The following is a 16746-nucleotide window of genomic DNA, read 5'->3' as shown; positions in this document are numbered from 1 at the left end:
TTGGTCCCTCCACCTATTGGCAAGTTACTTAGAATGCCTGAGACAAATAATAAACAATATACATTATTGTTGTTATTTTTTCTTTAATTTGCTTAGGTTCAGCTGTAGTGTAGTTTCTCAGGACATAGCATCAATATATCCAAAAGAATTGTGAAACATAAAGCACATGTAGTGATTCTAATACAGATGTCTTATTTTTCAGATGAGAAAACTAAGGCCAGAAAGATAAACTGATAGGTCCATGCTAGAAGAGAAGTGCAGCTATCCTGCTGTCCAGGTTATTGCTCTTTCCCTGGCTCATGGGTCCAGACTTCTCTCCCTTACATCCTTACCTCCATCCTCTACTCCTCCCCAACTTGTATACAGTTGTTGCTCAGCCTCCTCCCCCTCCACCTTTCCACAATATCTTTCACCCATTGTAAAATATGGAAGGGAGACCCTTTCAGAGGTCAGTGTTCCAAATAGAAACCAAAACTCACAACTCCTTTTCTCATTTTAATTTTATTAAAAGTTATAATGAATAAAGAATAACACTTTTTTCCATTGAGCAAAGATTAGAACCCTTTCCTAAGATAAGGTCAGCCACAGCCTTATCCAGGAAAATTACTTGCTGGAAACAATACTGGACCAAATCAGCCCTGCTCCCACCCTGCCTTTCTTTGAAAATAGCTTTTTTTTTTTTCTTTTTTTAAAGAGATATGGTCTTTCTGTGTCGCCCAGGCTGGAGTGCAGTGGCTATTCACAGATGTGATCATGCACACAACAGCCTCGAGCAACTGGGCTGAGGGCTGAAGCAATCTTCCTACATTAGCCTCCCCAGTAGTTGGGATTACAGGCACAGGCTGTAGCACCCAGCTAATAACTATTGTTTTATAAAAACACTACGTGCTTGTGCAAACAAATTGAAAAATTTTAAACAAAAATGCAAAGAAGTTAAAATCTGTCCAAATCCCATAATATAGAGATAACCATTTCTTAAGTTTTGTGTTACATTCTTCTAGGCATCTCTCTAAGAATAGAATCACATATAGACATATAAATACAATATTTCATAAATTGGATCTTATTATCTGCACAGTGAACAATAGTCATGAAAAACATTATTTTTAAAAGTTGCATAGTGTCTGTTAGATGGATATACCATCATTTATCCAACCAGTATTCTATTGATTGACATTTATGTTTCCAAGTTTTTACTATCATAAAAAAGTCTCTTATGAACATTCTTATCCACAGGCTGTTGCACAATTGTGCAATTATCTCCTTGGACACATTCCTAGAAGTAACACTAATGTCAGCCAATTCTTTAACATTTTCAATTAGAGAATAAAAGTTGTGGTTACTTTGAAAAATATACTTTATATGTGGGACTCAAAACTGACCAGATTCTCCCATTTGAAACATATTTGAAACACAGGTAAACCTGAGTATTGTTGTTTTTCTTGTGTCTAGTGTTTAATAATGCATGTTAAAGCTCCTTAGAGTAGGTCGGTAGACATTACTGGTTGTCTAAACCAATATCCTTTCTTCTTTACTAGTAGAACTCTGATTTCTTCAGGGTGACAGCATGTCCAGTTAAAAATATTCATGTTCCTAGACTTTCTTAAGTCATGGCTGGCCATGTGACTATCAATTAAATAAAAGTGAATTTCTGTAGAGGAGGCTCAATAAATATTGCTTTAGCCATTTGATCTGTACCCACCCCTTTTATTTTTTTGAACCTGAAACAGGGACATGATACTGGATGTAGAGCAGACATATTTCACCCATAATAACAAAAGCCACACTGACACTATTAATAATGTAGGACACCGGAGGTGCCTAGGTCCGTGGTTGCTTTGGAGGGCCAAACTGACCAGCTCTGGACTGTCCCACTTCTGGATTTGTTGTTAGGTGAGGAAGACTATATCCCTTCTATATAAGATTTTGTTATTATCTGTTATAAGTATCAAATCCAATTCTTAGTTGACATAATAAGATAGGCCAAGTCATCATTTATTTAGCACTATATACAGAATTTTTTTAACAGAATGAGACGAAAATGGTGACAGAAAATGTAAACAAGCTAGCAACAACAGTGAAACATTGTCTTCTTTAATAGACTTAGTTTCCCTTTAAATACCTACATTTTACAAATATATTGACACCACTTTATAATAATTAAGTTAAATTTCATGAATTAAATGTTATTAACTCATATGGTAGTATTAAAATATGTTCACAAATCATTTGATACTTCTTCCTTCAAAGGGTCAAACTTCATTCCCCTCACCTTGAGTTTGGACTGTATCAAATGACTTGTTCTCATGAATAGAATGCATAGGAAATGATGTAGTGTGACTTCTGAGGGGAAACTATAAAACATGCCAGCCTTTTTATTCTTTCTCCAGGATTACTTGTTGGGGCCAGGTAGCTGTCATGTCAGAGTCATAAGGTCACTCAGGTAACTTATAAAAAGGCTCACATGGTGAGTAATTAAGGCTTCCAGCTAACAATCGGTGAGGTATTGAGGCCTTCTGACAATAGCCATGTGAATGAGCTTGGAAGCAGATCCTCCAATCCCAGTCAGGCCTTCATATGATTGCATGCATCCTGGTCAACATCTTGACTGTAACCTAGAAGGAGACCTTGAGACATAATCATTCAGCTACGGTCCTGAATTCCTAAGCCACAGAAATGGTGAGATACTAAATGTTTAAATGATTTTCGTTTTAAGCCACTAAGTTTTGGGATAGTTTGTTATGCAACAATAGGTAACTCATGCAGCTGGATATAATAGAGCCTAGCACAATGCCTGGCACACATGCTGGTGTTCGATTATTTGTTGTTTGAATGAATAAATAATTGAATGAAGTATATCTTTTACACTTTAGTGGGTAGCATACAATGTTAGGTTTATCTTTGCTCCCTGACACCTGTATTATCTAAGGGTTTTTTGATCTCTCATAGAGAAATGAAGTGTGAATCTTACTGAGAGCTAAACTTCGCCAGTTGTGGAAGTAACACGGTGAACAGAATGGAATCCTTGAAACTTGAATTCTGCCCCCAGTTGTTTTTCCTCAATCAAAAATGTTTTAAAAATTAATGAGTTAACACAAAATTAAACCATGTCTCGAAACCAGACAGCCATCTTGTCTGCCATCTCCAAGCAAATTACAGATTGACTCATAATACAAATTTGCCCACAGGGCTTGCAATACTATTTCACAAGGTAGGCTGTATTATTTCTCTTCACAAATGACCAGTCTGATACATAGCACGTTTAGCTACAGATGCCTCTGATGACTTTCCCTGCAGCATTTTCATGGCTCACCAATAGGTCTGTCTGCATTTCTCAGGTCTACCAAGGGGGCGGTTCAATTCTCCTTTGATGTAATCGATCCAAAGATCAGAATCTACAGATCTAAATTCTCTCAAAGCCCTCTTTTGCAGGATTCTTGCATTCTTCCTTTTCAAACTGAATCATTTCCTGAAAAAGTCAACTGAAAATGGATGGCTCTCCTGTAAACTTTTAAACACACCTCTAGCCTTTTTGTAGCCACCACTTTGGTAAGCCCAGTCAAGGTACTTATCCTTCAGTGCCCCCAGTTTTATCACTGATTAGCTGGATGACCTGTAATAAGTCACCTACCCCTTCTGAATCTCAATTTCCCTATCCACTAACTGGGGAAAATAATCCCAATGTACTCCAAAAGGCAGTCAATGAGATTATGTATAAATATGCTTTATATATACAGTATTAGCATTCTTTTAATTAAATTAGGCTGATGAGGTCTACCTTATGTTTAAGCAGTTAAGCATTAAGTATTTTACGTGAATACCATGGAGATCTTTCTTTCAGGAAGTGACAACTTATTTACTGATTTTACTGTGTACTGTATAAAATAGTAGCATCATTCATAACAAGCAGTTTGGATTTAAGAGTATGGCAGAATGGTAGCTTATATGTCAGATCTCATTTTATTAGCCTGTTGAAAATTTATTACTCTTTTAAAAGAATGCATAATTATCACTGGCTCCTTTTTCTTTTCATGAATTAATTTGTAACTGTGGCTGAGTATATCTGCTCCTCTTTATTGTAACAGAGGTACTTAAACAAACTTAATAACAAACATATATTTAACCGGTTATTTGAGTTTATGAGTTCATACTAGAGCAAAATTGCATCCAATAGCAAGAAAATAAATGGCAGAAAACATGTCTTTCTCTTTCAGAGGGCAGAGCTTAGGGCACACAGGGGAAGGCTTTATATACTGGAACATCAAAGGTAGAGATGAGGCAATTATAACAATGCACATTTTTGTGGCATGACTAACCTGAGAGGTAATATATGTTAGAATGAGTAAGACAGAGCCTTAGTGTGAGATTCAAGTCCTGATTATGTAGTGAATGAATGGCCTTAAATACAAGGTCCCTAGTTTAATTGTATTGTTGTTTCTTGTTTTCAGCTATTCAACTGTGAGCCCAAATCAGTTGAAACTACTGGCCTAATTAGATATCAGACTGTTTGTTGTTGTGGATGATCCCTGAGAAAAAGAAGAATTCTAGGGGGAAGAAAGGGACAGAGCTTCATGTACCTCATTTCCTATGTTAAATTAGGAAGTAAGTGAAAAATGGACACCAGGAAACAAAGATGAGGGAAATCCTTCTGGCAACATTGTGCTTTTAGACAGAGCTTCTCATCTCCTATTGAAAATACCTGACAGTGCCACCCTGTATAACCTAAGGGAAGATTTTCTAAACAGTTTTTATTCCTTGCAGCTACATCTTCACAAAATTTACCAAGATTTTGAGACAATTGGAACGGCTGGTGGTGTTTTCTGAATTGACTGACAGAGGAATAGGGTTCAGATGGAGAATAGAGCAGAGGAAGAAATAAAGAAAAAAGTCTAGGAAGTACATTTAACCTCAAGGGAAGAGGACTCAGTGTGACTCACAGCATATTAGCTTGAAAGCAGAGACTGTCACATGTGCACTGAGGAACTTGTGTCATCTAGAAAAATATTCTCAGCTTACGAGGCTAGAATCCCTAGGGTTACTCTCTGTTCCTCCAGTTCCCTGGAATAAGAATCAAGAGTATTCCTTAATTGTTTTCTCAATTGATGAGAAACAGAAGCAGAAACATTTGTTGTAAATGAAATAGTTGGTTTCTTTAGTTTGAAATCCCAAAGGAGTAAATTATTTATAAATGTATATGTTGCATCTGTTATTGTAAAGAACTAATTGACTTACAAATTGTGTAGCTGCATAATGTGGCATTTTTTTTTTCTTATTTCAAGTTGTATTTCTAAATCTAAAGGTGGACCTGTGGTAGATACCTTTTCTGGTTTCTATTCATCCTCCATTGAGAAGCATCTCCTTCCTCAGCCTTTTTCCATAAATTCCCATTTTGCTGAAATGGCTCACAGAACTTGGGCAAATACTTTACCTATGTTTACTCACTTATTATAAAGGATACAGATGAATAGCCAGATAGAAGAGATGTATAATGTAAGGTATGGGAGAAATGGCATGTAGCTTCCATGCTGTCTCCAGGCATACCAACCTCTAGGAACCGCTGTGTGTTTGGAAAGCCCCCCAACCCTATCCTGTTGGGGTTTATAGGTATATGGAGGTAATAAAGGTAAAATGAGGTGATAAAGGTAGGGCCCTTTATCCAGTAGACCTGGTGCCCTTCTAAGAAGAGGAAGAGCTCTCTTTCCCCATTATGTAAGGACACAGAGAGATGCCAATCATCTGTAAACCAGAAAAAAAAAAAGCCCTCAGCAGAAACCAAGTCAGCCAGAATGTGGATCTTGGACTTGCTAGCCTCCAGAACTGTGAAAAATAAATTTATGTTGTTTAAGCTATTCAGTCTGTGGTATATTGTTACAGTAGCCCAAGCAGACCAATACAAGGGGCTACCTGAAGGGTTGATGCAAGATCCTGTCCTCTGTTTTGTCTAACTCAGAACTTAGGGCAGAAAAAGCTGGAAAACACGGCAAACTGAAGTAATAACTCTAGACACCTGGAGGCAGAGATTACAGTTGAAACATGCAATAGACTGCCTAAGGAAAAATCTGGAGAGAGTTTATTTGGGAAATTAAAATATTCAAAAGCAACCATGTATACATGGAAATTTAGAAAGCCATGCACATGCCCAGGGCAAAACACATGCTTAGAAAACACCTGAGAAAACCCTGAGCTTTCATTTTGGGCTGATCCCTTAGCACAGTGCAAGCCTGACTAAGAATTGAAGTAGAGCCCTGGCTTAGAGCCAATTTGCAAAGACTGTGAGAGCTCCTGGTATTCGAAGAAATCTGCCAAAACACTAGCTGAACATAGCTAAGGGACAGAGTCTTCAGTGACCATATTGACAAGGAATACAGTCTTTGAAATAATGTTTGAGACAGGCCTCAAATAAACTGACTGCTACAGCCTTCAAGAACCAGAAAACAGCAAAGCCTAGGAAAGTGAAGAAAATCTAATTCCTAGTTACCACATCGTAGGAGCCAAATGGCCACTTTTCAAGCTCACACACAAAAATTACAAAGCATTCAAAGAAACAAAGTATGGCTCATTCAAAGGAACAAAATAAATGGATAGAAACTGTCCCTGAGGAAGTCCAGACATTGGAATTACTAAACAAAGACTTTAAAACAATTGTCTTAAATATGCTCAAAATGCTAAACATGGAAATGAAAACATTGACAATGAACTAAAGGAAGCCAGGAAAATGATGTATGAACAAGATGAGAGTGTCGACAAGGAGATAGTAATTATAAAAAGGAACCAAACAGAAATTCTGAAGCTGAAAAATAAAAATAAAACAATCTAGGTGGCTTCAGCAACAGAACTGAGCAAGCAGAAGAGTCAGTGAACTTGAAGATAAGGCCATTGAAATTATTGAGTCTAAGGAGCAGAAAGGAAAAAGAATGAAGAAAATTTCATTTGTTGGAATGCCAATTGTATAGCCACTTTTTTTTTCTTTTTATGTTGCCCAGGCTGGTCTTGAATTCCTGAGCTTGTGATCCTCCCACCTCAGCTTCCCAAAGTGCTAGGATTACAGGCATGGGTTCAGTAGAGCCATGTTGAAAGACAGTTTGGCAGTTTTCTTACAAAACTGAATATACTTTTACTATACAATCCAGCAATTGGGCTCTTTGTTATTTACCCAAATCAGGTGAAACTTATGTCCACACAAAAATCTGCATTTGAATGTTTACAGCAGCTTTATTAATAATTGCCAGAACTTGAAAGTAACCAAGAGGCCCTTTTATGTACCCTTCAGAATTCCTGTGCTGAAGTCCTAACCCCTAGTGTGGCTGTATTTGGAGATGGGGTCTCTAAGGAAGTAGTGCAGGTTAAGGGTGGAGCCCTGATCTGGTAAGAGTAGTGTTCTCAAGAAGAGATACCAGAGCACTCTCTCTTCCCCTCTCTATGCATACACGAGGAAAGGCCGTGTGGGGACATAAAAAATAAAAAAAAATAAAAAAATAAAAAAAAACGGAAAAAATGACGGCCACCACCTATAAAGCCAGGAAAAGAGCCCTCACCAGAAAGTGAATTTGCCAGCAGTGTTGTCACGGATTTCAAGCCTCAGAACTGTGAGAAAGTAAATTTCTGTTGTTTAAGACACCCCATCTATATTTTTTTTTCCTATTTTAAAAAAATTTGAGACAGAGTCTTGCTCTGGTACCCAGGCTGGAGTGCAGTGGCATGATCTCGGCTCACTGCAACCTCCACCTCCCAGGCTTAAGTGATCCTCCTGTCGCAGCCTCCCGAGTAACAGGGACCAGAAGCATGCACCACCATGCCCAGCTAATTTTTTGTATTCTTTGTAGAAATAGGGTTTCACCATGTTGCCCAGACTGGTCTTCAACTCCTGAGCTTAAGCAATCTGCTGCCTCGGCCTCCCAAAGTGCTGGGATTACAGGCATGAGCCATTGTGCCCAGTCCAGTCTGTACTATTTTGTTATAGCAGCCCAAACAGACTAATACAAGGTAAATGGATAAATAAACTGTGGTACACACAGACAATGGAATACTATTCAATGCTAAAAAGACATAAGCTATCAAGCCAAAAAAACACATGGTTGAACCTTGTGTTAATCCATTCTTGCATTGCTACGGAGAAATACCCAAGACTGGGTAATTTAAAAAGAAAAGAGGTTTAACTGGCTCATGGTTCTGCAGTCTTTGTAGGAAGCATGATGCTGGCTTCTGCTTGGCTTCCAGGGAATCCTCAGGAAGGTTGCAATCATGGCAGAAGGTGAAGGGAGAGCAAGCACATCATATGGCCAGAGCAGGAACAAGAGAGAGAGAGGTGGAGGGGTGATGCCACACACTTTTAAATGACCAGATCTCATGTGAACCAAAGCAAAAACTCACTTATTACCAAGGGGATGGCCATTCATGAAGGATCTGCTTCCATGGTCCAAACAGCTCCCACTAGGCCCCACCTCCAACACTGGAGATTACATTTCAACATGAGATTCAGGCAGAGAGAAATATCCAAACTATATCAAACTTTAAGTGCATATTGCTAAGTGAAAGAAGCTAATCTGAAAAGGTTACAGACTGCGTGATTCCAGTCAGATGAGGGGAAGGAATGATGAATAGGTGGAGCACAGGAGATTTTTATGGCAAGGAAACTATTCTTTATGACACTATAATGGTAGATACATTTCATTATACATTGGTCAAAACTTATAGAATGTATAACACCATGAGTGAACTCCAATGTAAATTATGGACTTTGCTTGATAATGATGTGTCACTGTTGGTTCATTGATAGTAACAAATGTACCACTCTGGTGTGAGATGTTGATAGTCGGGGAGGCTGTATATGTGTGAGGGTAAGGAATATATGGGAATTCTCTGTAACTCCACTGCATTTCACTGTAAACCTAAAATGGCATTAAAAATAAGGTCTGTTCATTTTTTTTTTCAGAGTTTACAGAGACGAAAGGGCCTGTGCGTCATCATCAAGAGGACCAACATATGTGTTATGGGAATTTTAGATAACAAAGAGAGGGGCAGAACTAATATTTGAAAAATTATAGCCAGAAACTTCCAAAATTTTATTAAATATACTAACCTACAAATCCAAGAAACCGAATGAACTCCAAGTTGGATAAACTCAAAAAGACCCACACTAAGACATTCTAACCAACCCATCAAAAGCCAAAGGTAGAGAATCTTGAAAGCAGCAAACAAGAAAGAAGTAACTCATCACGTACAAGGAATCCTCATTAAAATTAAAGGCCAGTTTCTTATCAGAAAACGTGGAAGCCAGAAGACAGTGGAGTGACATATTTAAGTGGGTGGAAGAAAATGAAACCTATTAACTGAAATTTTATATCTAGCAAAACTGTCCTTCAAAATGATGGAAAAGTTAGGATATATTCTGATAAACAAAAGCTGAGTCCAACAAGAAATGCAAAGGAAGTCTTTCAAGTTGAAATGAAAAGACACTAGCCAGTAATTCAAAGCCATGTGAGGAAAATAATGGCCTACAGTAAAAGTAGGGGAAATATAAAAACAAGTGCTATTTAATTTTTGTCTGTAACTCTACCATTTATTTTTAATACGATTTAACATACACATATGTAAAAATAATAAATCTCCTGTTGGGGACACAATGTTAAAGATGTAAAAAGACATTAACAACATAAAGGGGGAAGATAAAGATGTGCAGTAGTATAGTTTTTAAATGTTTTTGAAGTTAAGTTGGTATCAATTCAAAATATATTACCTTAAATTTAGGGCATTAAATGTAATTGCTATGGTAACCACAAAGAAAATATCTAAAAGATCTATAGGAAATGAGATATATAGGAAAAGATAGAAAAGGAAATAAGAAAAGAATCAAAATGGTTCACTACAAAAAAATCAACTAAACATAAAAGAAGGCAATAATGGAGAAAATGAGAGAGGAAAAAAGTATAAGACATACAGAAAACAAGTATCAAAATGGCAGAAGTACTTCATTAGGAGTACTATTTTAAATATAAATGGATTAAACTATTCACTCAGAGGCAGAGATTGGCAGAATGGATAAATGCTGTCTGTAAGAGAGTCACTTTAGATTTAAAGACACAAATAAGTAGAAAGTGAAAGAATAGAAAAGATATTATATCCAAATAGAACCAAAAGAGAGCTGAGGAGGCTATACTAATATTAGGTAAAAAAACTTCAAGTCAAAACCTGTTATAATGACAAAGAAGGACATTATATATTGATATATAGATATATATGTATATCATCAAAAAGTTATAAACATATATGCACCAAACAACAGAGACCCAAAATATTTCAAGCAAATATTGACAGAATTAAAGGGAAACAAATAGTTGTACAATAATAGTTGGAGACTCCAATATCTTACTTTCAAAAATGAATAGAATATCTAGACAGAAGATAAGTCACAAAATAAAAGACTTGAATAAGCCAACTAGACCAAACATGAGTATATAGAACATTTTACCCAATAACAGCAGAGTACATATTTTTCTCAAGGGCACATGGAAGATGCTTTAGGATAGATTACATGTTAAGCCACAAAACAAGTGAATAAATTTTAAAAAGTTGAAGTCATATACAGTATCTTTTCTGACCAAGGAGAATGAAGCTACAAATCAAAATCAAAGGAAAACTGCAAAATCTACAAATATATGGAAATGAAACTACACACTACCAAACACTCATTGGTCAAAGAAGAAACTACAAGAAAAATTAGAAAATAATGAAAATGAAAACAAACATATTAAAACATAAGGTTTGTTTGTTTATTTTGAGATGGACTCCTGCTCTGTCACCCAGGCTGGCGTGCAGTGACACGATCTCGGCTCATTGCAACCTCCGCCTCCTGGGTTCCAGTGATTCTCCTTCCTCAGCCTCCTGAGTAGCTGAAAACACAGATGCCCACCACCATGCCCGGCTAATTTTCATATTTTTAGTAGAGACAGGGTTTCACCCTGTTGGCCAGGCTGGTCTCAAACTCCTGACCTTAGGTGATCTGCCCGCTTCGGCCTCCCAAAGTGCTGGGATTACAGGCATGAGCCGCTATGCCCAGCCTAACATAAGATGTTTAATAATGAAAACTAAAACACGTATATTAAAGCGTAAGATGCAGCAAAAACAGTGCTCAAAGGAAAACTTGTAACTGTAAATTCCTACATTAGAAAAAAACAAAAGATAATCAATGGCCTAACTTTATCCCTTGAGAAACTAGAAAAGGAAGAGTAAACCAAACCCAAAACTAGCCAATGGAAGGAAATAAAGATTAGAGCAGAGATCAATAAAACAGAATAAACAATAGAAAGAATCAGTAAAACCAAAATTTGGCTCTGTAAAAAAAAGTAATCAAATTGACAAACCTTTAGCTAAACCGACAAAGGAAAAAAGAAAGACACAAATGATAAATGATTAAAATTTAAAATGAGAATAGGGACATTACTGCCAGCTTTGGATAATCTGGATGAACTGGATAAACACACAAATTAACCAAACTTACTCAAGATGAAATAGAAAATTTCACTAGACATATAACAAGTCGAGAGATTGAATCAGTGATCAAAACCTCCCAACAAAGAAAAGTCCAGGACCAGATAGCTTCACTGGTGAACTTTACCAAATATTTCAAGAAGAGTTAACACCAATTCTTCTCAAACTCTTTCTGTGAGGTCAGCATTAACCTGATACCAAAGTCAGATAAAGACATCACAAAAAAGTGCACACCAATATCCCTTCTGAATATTGAAGCAAAAATCTTCAACAAAGCACTAGCAAACTGAATCCAAAAGGATCCTTAAAAGATAAACAACATGATTTAAAAATGGACAAAAGACTTGAATAGACACTTCTCAAAAAAATGTACAAATGGCTGATAAACACATGAAAAGAGTTCAACATCTTTAGTTATTAGGGTAATGCAAATCAAAACAACAATGAGGAACCATTTCACACTTACTAGGATAGCTGTAAGATTAAGAAAAAACAAAACAAACTACCCAAACAGAAAATAACAAGTGTGGACAAGGATGTGGAGAAATTGGAACATTTGCACATTACTGGTGGGAATGTAAAATGGAGCAACCACTGTGGAAACCCGCATGGCAGTTTTTCAATAGGCTAACCATAGAATTACCATACAACTCAGCAATTCAGCTCTGAGATATACACCCCAAATAATTGAAAACAGAGACTCAAAGAGATATTTGTACATGAACGTTTATTGTGACCTTATTCATAATAGCCAAAAGGTGGAAACAACCCGAGTGTTCATCAACCAAGAAATGGATAAACAAAATATCTTATACACATACAGTGGGATACTGTTCAGCCATGAAAAAAATCAAGTTTTGATGCATGCTACTACATGGATGAGCCTTGAAAACATGATACTAAATGAAATAAGCCAGACAAATGACAAAGTATTGTATAATTCCACTTATATGAAATATCTGAAATAGGCAAATTTATAGAGACAGAAAATAGGTTAAAGGTGGAGGGGATAAAGGGGAGTTACTGCTTAATGGTTATTGAATTTGTTTTGGGTGATGGAAAAGCTTTGTTAAAAGATAGTGGTGGTGTTTGCACAATAGCATGTATGCAATTAATGCCACTGAATTGTACCCTTAAAATGGTTAAAATGTCATAGTTTGTGTTATGTATATGTTACCATAATAAAAAAATAAATGATTCTGTATATATTTTTAAATTACAGTGTTTTGCTGAAGAAAGGAATAATGCTGGCAGAAAAGACAAATGTATTGTTTTGCTTCCTTTTTTAGGGACTTTAATTATTTGTAGGTAGACAATATTCTTACAGGTAATTAAAATATGCTTAGTTGTCTTTTTAAAAATACCACATTTTAATTCATTTGAAAAGGAATTGAGTAATCTTGATAGATTATCATACATCTACTTGATGAAATATTTTGTAACCATGAAAATTGTAACTCTTAAGAGTTATCCCATTAACAGGAAAAACAGGAGAAGATTGTTGGAAGAAATCTCTCTACTATGCCTATTAGGTTTGTTGTCTCAGCTGGGGTCTAAAGGCTTTCCTTTTACTTTTCCAATTCTCTTTCCCATTTCCCATGAAAGTTACTTGAATCAATATTCACACTCCTTTATTTGCTTTCACTTTTATTCTCACCAGGTGGTATTTTTTACGATGATATGACTCATCTCCTTCTCTTCTACCTGCAAACTTCTCTCAATAGCAACTTCTGAAGTGTTGTCTCCTCCTGCTCTAGGCTGGCCTTCCAGCCCTACTCTGCTTTGGAGACCAGCCCCTCCCTCCTCTTCAGCACTTGCCTCAGCGACTAACCTGCATCTTTTCTGAATTCCCAATTTCTGTCACTCCTCTGACTTCTATATCCCATTACCTTACCACCTTCTACAACTGTTGCACACTTCTTTCCTTTGCATTATCACTAGATTTTTTGAAACAGCAGCCTGCATTCACCATCTCTACTTACCTATTCATGAATTTATTCATTCCCTTGTGAAACGTGGAGAACATATTTCTTTATGGATGGCATCAGAATTTCTCTAAGAGAGAAAAGTGCCTTTCTTTGAAAGAAAATTTAAAACCTTGAAAAAAAATGGAGTCGAAGGTAAGGTTCTTAGGATGCCATATGGCTGATGCTAACCAAGGCTTCAGAGACAAGAACTAAGCTGCTCAGTCTGGGTCTAGGAGAATGTTTTTGCTGCTTCATAGGAGTAGGCAGAGGGAGGGTGAGAAAAGAGGAGAAAGAACGGTCTCAGAAGAATAAGGGTCTGGGCACTGTGAGAAGAGGCCTGGGGGTAGTAGGCCAAGGAAAGAGCTATAGTGTCAGGGGGTCCAAATTTTGGCAAATTAGAATGTCCAAGGACAATCTTATAAGATGTCAGCATACCACAAATTCTGCTTGTTTTGACCCTCTTAATGATTATCACTTGGAGAAAAAACAAATCAACAACAACAACAAAAAACATAATTCTATGAAATGGCCTCTTGATTGGACATATTAAAGATGTATTACTCTTAATAGTACTCTTTAGGAAATAAACATGGGAGCTTTATCATTGTTTATATATTTTATAAATTTACATATAGTTTAAGATTAAATGTGTGATGTGTAATATGCAGTATAACATTTTTAATGCATGATGTAAACATGCTTAATACACTATTTTATCCAGGAAAGCAAATGTTTCCTAAAGAGTAGGTCAGTTAATCTCAATGAATGCTATTCTCCCAATATTACATCTAGTTTGGACTGCTATTCAGGGCAAACTCCTGAGAAACAGGACCTGTTGCACTCAATTTATCTTTACACTGCATAAGCAGTTTCATTGCTGTTTAGCCAGTAGGGATCTGATAAAAGGAGCAGAGATAGAATCTGAAGGAGTATAGGTAAAGAATATGCAGCGGAACTACTGGTCTTCCTCCCTGGCCCAGAGTGACTTTTCTAGACCCTGGGATAAGACAGAGGAGCATTTATGTGGAATACTCTGAGCCTGGTGTCTGATCATGGGATGCCCTCCTCAACTCAAATCATAAAATTTGTTATGGCTTAGCATAGTTTAGTGGAAAGATCTTGGTCTTTGGAGTAAGACTGATGTGTTTGAATTCCAGCTGTAAATAAAAAGGACTAACATGATTAATTAAAGTGGAGAAAGCTCTAAGAAGGAAGAACTCAGTCTAGGACTCTTTATATAACTACTGCTGCATGCTTACTATTGTATTACGCAGCGTGCTAAGTACGTGCCTTACTGATTTAATCTTTACACCAACCCTCCGTAGTAGGCATTAGCAACTCCATTTAACTGATTTTTTAAAAATGTAGTCTCAGAGATTAAGCATTTTGTAAGTAGTATAACAGAGATTTCAACCCAGTTGTTTTTAACTGCTTTATTGAGATATAATTGACATTCATAAGTATACATAAAGTGTATAATTTGATGTTGTGACATATGTATACACCCATGAAACTATCACCACAGTCAAGATAATGAACGTATCTATCACCTCCAAAAGTTTCTTCCTGCCACTTCCCAACCTGCCCCCTCTCTAAGCAAACACTGATCTACTTTCTGTCAATAGAGATTAGTTTGCATTTTCTAGAGTTATAAAAATGAAATCATACATTATGTGGTTTTTCATACCTGGTTTTATTCACTGGCATTGTTACTTTGAAATTAAACCATATCGTTACATTTATCAGTAGTTTATTAGTTTTTATTGTTCAGTAGTATTCGATTATAAGAACATACCACAATTTTTGTATTCAAATACTGAAGGACATTTAATCCAATTGTTTCTCACCCTAAACCTGTGCTACACTCTCTTCCCAGTTCCATCACTTATTGTGTGGGCTTAGGAAACCTAATTATTCTCTCTGAGTCTTACTTTTTCTCATAATAAAATGGCAGTAATATATTTTTTTCACATGGTTGTTATCAGTAAATGAGATAACATGTGAAAACACCTAGTACAGGTGTCCCTTATCTCAAGTGCCTGGGACCAGAAGTATTGTGGATTTCAGATGTTTTTTGAACTTTTGGAATATTTGCATATACATAATGAAATATCTCTGGGATGGGACCCAAGTCTAAACATGAAATGTATGTTTCATATACACCTTATACACATAACCTAAGGGTAATTTTATACAATATTTTCAATAATTTTGTGCATGAAATGAAGTTTTTCTATTTTGACTGTGAGTCATCAGATAACGTTAGGTGTGGAATTTTCCACTTGTAGCATCATGTTGATGCTCAAAAAGCTTTGGATTTTAGAGCATTTCGGATTTTGGGTTTTTGGATTACAGATGCTCAACTGGTACCATGTGAGCATAAATTGGTGCTTATAACTATTCATTTTTTTCTCCTGAAAGGGAATATATCGGAGAAGGAAATGAGAAAAGATATAGCAGTACATGCCTTTCTGGACTCTTTCTTCCTGTCTTGAAAGCTGAATTATTGCATCTAGAGCTTCCTACACTGAAATGTCCTCCTTAATCTTTCTCACTTTGATTTCTCCTACACCTGTCTCAACTGCACCCCATGGATGTGATGTTTGTTTTTTCTCTCTAATCCAAATATGGACACAAATTTTTTTTCTTATTCCCTTAGCATAACTGAAATAGAGTGATACATTCACAAAAATTAAAGGATAAATTAAATGGGTATAATTATGTAAAATGAAGCAATGGAAAAATAGTCAAGGCACCTAGATGCATGCTTCTATTCCACATAATCCCACCACAATGAGTAAAGAGGCTTTATTTAGTTCCATATCTGCTTGCACAAGGATCACCATCCTCTAACACAGATGGGTGGGCATGACCTGGCCTGAGCTCCTTCCTAACCTGCCTTCTGTCTTTCAGTTATCTGGCCATCTTCTCTTCCTGGCTGCTGTGATTTCTAGTTCTGTTCACATAAAAACACCAGACCAAGCTTTTAGTCTAAATTCAAACTTCTCAGACACTGTTTGGTCCTTCTCTGAGGCTTTCAAATCTAAAAGAAACACCTAAATGAATAAAGTTGACAGACAAGGTTAATCTTTACTAAGGTTTCTAGGGCATTTTACTCACCCTATACATCTTAAATAATACAAAATAATATTTACATGCAATCAAAGGCAGCAAACCCAAGGTGAACACTGTAATGCTTTGCCCTGATCCTCCTTCAGGACTGAAAGATTTATTTCCCCACCTATTGGGAGTGCTGCCAGCAGATGACCTTCAGCTAACAGCCCTCTCAGGG

At 36.6% G+C, this 16746-nt stretch overlaps 1 protein-coding gene across 1 annotated transcript in view; it reads right to left on the bottom strand.

The window, feature by feature from the left end:
* C1GALT1 (core 1 synthase, glycoprotein-N-acetylgalactosamine 3-beta-galactosyltransferase 1) overlaps positions 1–16746 on the bottom strand; it is a 208297-nt gene that overhangs the window by 107683 nt on the left and 83868 nt on the right. The gene's annotated exons all lie outside the window — the stretch shown is intronic.

The sequence above is a fragment of the Macaca thibetana genome, chromosome 3 (assembly GCF_024542745.1).
Source record: "Macaca thibetana thibetana isolate TM-01 chromosome 3, ASM2454274v1, whole genome shotgun sequence".
NCBI classification, from domain to species: domain Eukaryota; kingdom Metazoa; phylum Chordata; class Mammalia; order Primates; family Cercopithecidae; genus Macaca; species Macaca thibetana.
Note: the sequence above shows the minus strand (reverse complement) of the source record. Positions and strands in the feature narration are given on the sequence as shown.